Raw genomic sequence first — 8,434 nt, 5'->3', positions numbered from 1 at the left:
GGTTTGTGTCATGTCATTTATATATGTATTAATATTAACAAGCTTAGGCCAATTTGCATATTTTGCCTGCCACTCTGCACCATAATGCTTTAATTGCAACAACCAATCAAATTCAAACTTGGTATGGTGACATGGTATGGGGCTTCGTGTGCTGTACAGTTTATATGTCAGGTTTTTACACATTAATGAATATTAAAGACCTTATTTGCATATTTACCTAAAAAGCCATTACTCCACTCTGAAGCGTATAATTGCAGTTACCATTGAACATCTAACTTAGCCGTATAATACTTTGTGTCGTATCATTTGCACATTAACGAATATTAGTGATTTCATTTGCATATTATTTGTATTTACAAAGATTTACAACTACTGGCTAGGGCCCATTGGTGTGCCCTTGTAGTTTTGTCGCTAGCGTTGTAAATATATTATAATATATGATAATAAGATCCCTCAAAAGAATAACAATATACACTGCATTTTCAATGCGGGTGAAATAAATAAGTAAGCAAATAAATAAATAAATAAATAAATAAATAAATAAATAAATAAATAAATAAATAAATAAATAAATAAATAAATAAATAAATAAATAAATAAATAAATAAATAAATAAATACATACATACATACATACATACATACATACATACATACATACATACATAAATAAATAAATAAATCGTTATACTACATGGATACGTGGTTTTTGCAAAATTCCTCTCAGCCAACGTATACATGCTATCGCCAAAAAAGACCATACGTTTAAATCATCCCATTTGTTTTAATGATCGTCATTATCTCGTTGCTTTAGTTGTATCGACAGTAATTTAGTGAATATTGTATGAAATACTGCTACTGTCGTGTAACGGTTACAATCTTGGTTAAAACAAATTTAATTATTTCTCTCTTGAATAATTTAGTATAATAAAGCAATTATAGTAATTTGCTGAAGTGAATATCGTTAAATTGTTTAAAATACTGGTATACGTATAAACACAAAATATAAACAGAAAGTAAAGAAAACATAAAATTCAAGCTCATTTAAAAATCTCTATTTTCTGGATCCATACGGGCAATTCTACGAAGTGGCTTTAATAGTTTTTTTTAACTATTCTTTTGTGTAGGATTTGTTTATATTATACTATTATTACTTCTGCAGTTAAAATTCAGCGAGATATCGTGGTTTTACTTTATTATGCTTTTACATGTAGCTCAAATCCGTAAAATCGGATTTCCAGCGCAGCCCGCCCATATAACTCATAGTTATGTTATCACGGAATAAGGCCGAATTTAGCTTTCCTTGGTAGTCCAGTGAATCTAAACAAATAAGTGGTATCTAGGGCTGTTGTCGAGTTGTACTTTCATTGTCGACAATCGTCAAATCTCAAGATCCGACGTCGACAAGTTGTCGACAAACCAATACGTCGATAAAGTAAAAGTATTACGTTCAGAGACCACGTTATATGTCGTTTATTTACATCAAAATAATTACTAAGTACTCCACATACGCAGCATCAGAATATTGGGATTGTAATGGAAAGATAATCTGCAAATAGATGCAATATTTCATGGTAAATAATGGCGATGTTAAACTTAATATCTATTAAATGACTATTTTTTGTCGACAGTTGGTCCATGCTTGTTGACTATCTGGAAAATAGATTTGTCGACAATATTGTCGATAGCAGCCTTGTCGACAAGAGTCCTAAATAGAATACATTGATAATATAGCAAATCACAGCTTGCAAGATAGAAAACAATTTAGGAATCCAAAGGTATCCTTAAAATATTTTCGATATTTTTTAATTACCTACTCTATGTGCTGCTTGCAGAAACAAACATCACCAAAGGCAATTCTGATCAATAGCGCACAAAATGTATGCTTTTAACAAGGGACATGTCACGAGTGAAGAAAAATGTTGCCAAATAGAAATCAGTATCACAGCACTTCTATAGTTGCATGATGTTGATTTGTATTTTCAAATTTAATTATTTTAATATGGAAAAACAGTGGCATGATCGACGGGAATTATAAATAAAAACGACGGCGAACCTGGTGAAATTTTGTTTTTGTGCAACCTTTTAATATTACGTTCAGAGACCACGTTATACGTCGTTTAAGAATATCAGAATATTGGGATTGTAATGGAAAGATAACCTGCACCTGCAAAATAGAAGACTGATCATGTAGTCATTTCAGGGTAAATAATAGAGCTTATCCGTGTTCTATAAGCTGCATATCCTATCAGCGACTGCTATACCTTGTTTAGGATTTTCAAAAGAAGTACATGCATGTGCAAGCATGACTATTTCAAAATAGCCCGCCAAAGTCATACAAGTAACTCCGAGGTCGTGCATTGAATTGGTTTGAATGAGGAATACTACGGGAACCAGCGCCTTTTGTTAGAAGTCACACATGAGTAACGTGGATAACCTCTATGGCGATGTTAAGGGATGGGGTATGAACGTTTGGACAGTATTGCCTCGTCCAACTCTTGCAGCATTGTTTCAAGTTCATTGAGGTTGCTTGACATTATAGTGACAATGTCATCTGCAAACCGTAAGTGACTCATATATTCTCCGTTTATGTTAATTCCTTTTTGTCTCCGGCCAAGTGAAAATCCCTTCTAGGGTGGCTGTAAAGAGTTTTGGTGAAATGGTGTCTCCCTGGCGCATTCCCTTTTTCATCATGATTTTGTCACTGTCTTTGTGCATTTTGACTGTGTTGTAGCAATCTGAGTAGATGTCTTTGAAGATCTTCAGGTATGAGTTGCTGATTCCTTGGTCTTTAAGTGCGTTTAGTACTGAGCTGGTTTCAACAGAATCAAATGCTTTCATGTAGTCTATAAAAACTATACATAGTGGGATGTTGTACTCCTGTCATTTCTCCTTTTGTTGGTTGATGGTGTGGATGTAGTCCCACGGTTGTTTGATGTATATAGAATTGGCTTCATTTTTAACTAAATGCAAACTATAGATGGCGCTATTTATCCTAAATCATATTTCTATATTTGCAAGGGGTAGGTGATTAATACTACCATTAAAATAGCTGGAATAGGTAAAACAAGCAACAAGGAAATTTTATAAACATATTTTATCAAACAATAAAAGGAGTTGTTTGTATTAAAAGCTTTAAAGAGTAATTTCCAGTAACTAAATAGCGCCACCAATTTTGTCATTAACAGATACATTTTATATCCGAAAAAGCTATAAAAAATGCTATAAAAGTGAATAATTTTGTAAAAGAGGGAAAATTAAATTTGAGAATGACTCAAAAGCATCTGTATACATTAGCATGATATCACATTTAGCTGTTTAAGCCTAAAATTTGGTTGTACATGATGTTTTGTTTGAAAAACTAATAAATGATCCCATCAAACAACCGTGGTCCATGGTTGAAAAACCTTTCCTGCCTGTTCCTTATTAAAGTTGATTACTAGTATGTTTTCTAGTTGGTTTGTTAGTATCCTTGTGTACGGCTTGTACAAGTTTGAGAGGAGAATGATGGGTCTATAATTCTTTACGTCTCGCTTGTCCCACTTCTTGTGCAGAATAATCATAGTGGCTTCTTTCCACTGTGTTGGCACTCTTCCCTTTCGCATACATGTTGTATACGGCTTTGCTGATTCTTTGGTCATGATGTCCCCTCCTTCCTTAATTGTGTCGATGAGCACATTGTCGGGTCCATCAGGAGACTTTCCTCTCTTCATTTGGTTTACGGCATGCAACCTTCCAATTCGTGACATTTGGATATCTCTTCTTGTGGTTCTCCCGGTTCATCTGTGTCTTTGTCACTGGTCATAGAATTCTTCTATTCTTTTCAGACTTTTTCTCTGGATGGAGGTTCAATATACTGAAATTTCATGATGATTTTTCTACACATCTGGATTTTCATTATGTCACTGTACATATACTCCATTGCAATTGGAGTTTGGTCATTCAATAACTCAAGAGCCAATTAGGATTTTGGTATACCTATGCCACTGTTCATATACTTCATTGCAATTTAGGTTTGACCAGTCAATAACTCAAGAGCCTATTAGTGCTACTCAAGAGTTATCATACACCACTCAAGAACTCACCATGAATGGACTTGTTCCACTTGTTTCACAACCTTCAAGCCAACCAGCACATCCTACTGTTTTGCACTACAGTAAAAGTAAACTGCTAGCACTTGCCCATAAATCTAGTAAATGGATTTCCAAAGAGACTTACAACACTGCTAAGGAACTGGGTATCCTACATCACAGAAGCAGACGTGGTGGATCTCATATACGACGTGTACCGTCTAACTGTAACATACTTCTTGAACATTCAGCTCGAAATGACTCGCTTCAACCCATAACAGTTCATATAACCCCTGTGCTGGTTAATTCTGGTTAATCCAGACAACCTTAAACCCATAGCTCGTGAAACTTACAGTAAACTTAACATATATATCTGGAATGCAACCGCTATGAGAAATAAGACTGATACCCTCTGTGACTATATCCTTGATAAGGACATTGACATAATGTGTATTTGTGAATCGTGGGCAAGAAGTGATGATTCTGTGGTTATCAGTGAATGTACCCCTCCTGGCTATGAATGTTTTAATATTAGCCAGTCAGAATTATGGAGGTGGCATTGCTGTTATCTATAAGAGCCCTCTCAAATTATCTTTGACCAAAGTTGATATTCAAACCCACGACTTTTGAGCTCGCTTGCATTTTTGATTCCTCAAACTAATTTCGCCTATTTGTTGTGTATAGGCCTCATCCCTCCAAAAAGAATGGGTTGAAGACATCAAGTTTTCTTTCTGAATTTGATGAATTCTTGGATGAAATCACCCTGCTTTCTGGCAAACTCTTAGTTGTTGATGATTTCAATTTACACTTGGATACACCAAATAAACCCGAAGTTGCCAAAATTTTGGATTCTTTATCGGATGCTGGCCTTACTTAGCATGTCGATCAGTCTACACATGGTGATCACATTATTGATCTCGTAATTTCCCGCCCTGATGATTCTCTTCTTTTAGATTTTGAAGTGCTTGACATCTTGTACACAAGAAAACCGTCTAAACATCATGTCATTAAATGTTCCATTAATCGTGTCAAACCATGCCATAAAAAGTTACTTCTTGTACTCGTAATTATAAAAAAATGGATAATGCTGCCTTTAAGGCTGATTTGTGTGAAGATTTTCAATAATTTCCTTTCGATAGTGGTATAGTAATACCCAAGTTGATTTCTATGATCAGGCTGTCAAGAATGTTCTTGATAATCATTGCCCCACGAACACTCGTTCGCATGTGTTTAAGAGTAACCCTCAGTGGTATACCAAACTAAGATGTTCTCCTTGCAAGACGCAACCGTCGCAGAGCTATGAAGACCATCAAAAAGCCTCAAAATTATCTAGATCAAACCCATCAGTTATCAAAACTGATTCGTCATGAAAAATCATAGTATTACGTTGCCAAACTGAAATCGGCAGACACTAAGTCTGTTTTTAAGACACTGAATACATTGCTGAATCGTTCTGTCACATCTTTGCCCTCATGTGACTCTATGGAACTGCTAAGCAATCACTTCAGTAACTTCTTCACAGTAACTTCTTCAAAGAGAAGCACTAAGGAAACTAACCATAGGACCAATGGTGCCAATGTCAAGCCTCCTGATCTGGTTCAATTCTCACTTCTCAGTGAGGATGAGGTTGCCGAACTTGTTGGGAAATCACCCAATAAAACATGCGGGTTAGACCCAATGCCTACTTGACTTGTCAAAGAGAACATTAACATCATGTTGCCTGTGTTGGTTTCCATTGTGAATACATCTTTGGCATGGATTGTAACAAACTTAAGAACTTTCGACCGATCTCAAATACAGCCTTTCTATCTAAACTTATTGAAAAATCTGCTTTGTGTAGTGTAAATAATCATGTTTGTAACAATAACCTTTGCCCAAATGTAATCAGTCCGCCTACAGGCCGGGCCATAGCACGGAGACAGCCTTGCTGAGAGTCAAGAGCGACATCATGAGCTCTATTGACAATCAACAGGCTGTCTTCCTGGTGTTGCTCGACCTGTCGGCAGTTTTTGACCCCGTTTTTGACACCATTGATCATGACGTTCTGTTAAACAGGTTGACTAGTGTTTTTGGTATTTGTGGTAATGTTTGTGACTGGTTTAAGTCATACCTAAGAGTAATCGCACAAACAGAGTGAAGGTTGCCGGTGTATTATCTGATTCGCAAACTTTGAACTTCGGCCTGCCACAAGGCTCAGTAATCGGCCCACAATCATTCTCGTTCTACACTCATCCCATTGCCAACATAATCAGCGGTCATAAGGATGTAAAATACTACTTCTATGCCGACGACATACAACTGTACATTTCATTCAGTCCCCACAATAAATCTGAACTGGACAATACACTGTGCACTCTCACTAAATGCATCATGGATATCAAACTTTGGATGGACCACAACATGCTTCAATTAAATGAAACAAAAACTGAGTTCTTCTTCATATCCAGCCCACGATTTGAACACTCTATATCAGAGGTGAGGCTGAACATTGGATCTGACATTATTGTTCCATCTTCAACAATAAAGAACCTTGGTGTTGTGTTTGACAAAACGTTATCAATGTCAAACCACAATCCCGGAAAAAATGTGTTCGAACACCCACTGTAATTCCCATGTTCATCTTACACTAGTAGAAAATGTAAAATGAGAATCCTTTCAAAGCGATGAGAATTGGACAAAAGTATGAGAATTTAAAATGTTCTCATCCAAATGAATGAGAAATGTTAATTAATGTGTCAACCACCTGTCACATTGTTTTAAATGAGGGATTTAAGTTTCAACCGTCGTCCTTGCGTGCTATATATAACTACAATCAAGTATAATTTGCTGGGATTCTTCCATAGTTTGATGACTCTCCCCGCTCCCCTTATTCAATGTTGTATAACAAACGCCGCATTGTTTTTGTGCTCTATGTTTGCCCCAACATTGATTGGTGGGGGCGGGGGAGGAGGGGATTCAAAAATTAAATAGGTTGTAAATTATACAAATAAAATATCCTATTGGGAACTTCATATGAACGGCTTTATTGAACCGAGGGTGCGAAATATGCATATGCAGTTTATTAGGCCTAAGATAGCCAGCAGTACATAGAGTATCATGATGCCTATATACAGACGAAATGTAAATTGTCAATATGAAGAAAAAAGAAGGATAGAAAGAAAGAAAGACCGAAAGAAAAAAAAAGAAAGAAAGAAATAAAGAAACAAAGAAAGAAACAAAGAAAGAAAGGAAGGAAGAAAAAAGAAAGAAAAAACAGAAAGAAAAGAAATGAAAGAGTAAAAAAAAAGATATTTTACATGGATTCGAACTCAAAATCTTTGGGGCAAGAAACGAAGCATCTAACGATATGCCACTGGGAGAAGGTTACATTCACTCTTGATTTTAGCGTATTCATTGCTACTACATTGTGCTATTGATCTTCGATCGGAATTCATTCATTCATTAAAACTCATGTTTTGATCGTATACGGCATTTTATCTAAAATATATTTTGAATATACACCGTCACTTTACACACTTTTTCGTGTGCGATATGTTTATAGGTTATTATTCCTCCATTTAAGGCAAATTGCCACGGTCTACCATTTATATAAAATAAATATATATTACCTTTCAAGTTATATCATGTTGGTAGACCGTTATTGCGTCATTCTTGTTATACATATTATAAATAAATTAACACGACTAACTGCGGTTCTCCTGCACTATAGTGGATTCGGTACTGGGATTGTGATTAGGAGGTCTAGAGTTCGAATCTCATTGGCGACGTTTTTTTTTCATTTATCCCCTTTTGAAATTTCAGATAACACCTACGCCGGCAGGTTTATCGATTTAAAAAAAAATTATAATTCATTATGAAATCTGTGCGATAAATTAACAATAGAGAGCTTGCGAAATGGCGTTACTTTAACTTTAACTTTAACGTCTAGAGGATTATAGAGGATTATGTATTCAAAACCACGGTGGTTTTGAATACATAATCAGACGTTAAAGTTAAAGTTAAAGTAACGCCATTTCGCAAGCTCTCTTATGTCTCACGATACTGGTTATGGCTTACTTACATTTTATACACACCTATTTGGATACAAATAACGTAATGTATGTCTTTTGCATCAAAATAAAGTAATCATAATAATTTTGTATTAGAAAATGAAGCTCACATTAATTTCAGTGTCAAACAACCATTTGTGACACGTTGTTGACAGGTTAATTAGTATTTCTCATTCATTTGGATGAGAAAGTTTTATAGAAATGAGAAAATTTTAAATTCTCATACTTTTGTCCAATTCTCATCGTTTTGAAAGAATTCTCATCCTAAATTTCCACTAGTGTTAGTATAGTGCGCAGTGCGCACGCTATATGAGTC

This window comes from Amphiura filiformis, chromosome 4, assembly GCF_039555335.1.
Source record: "Amphiura filiformis chromosome 4, Afil_fr2py, whole genome shotgun sequence".
Taxonomy (NCBI): Eukaryota; Metazoa; Echinodermata; class Ophiuroidea; order Amphilepidida; family Amphiuridae; genus Amphiura; species Amphiura filiformis.
Note: the sequence above shows the minus strand (reverse complement) of the source record.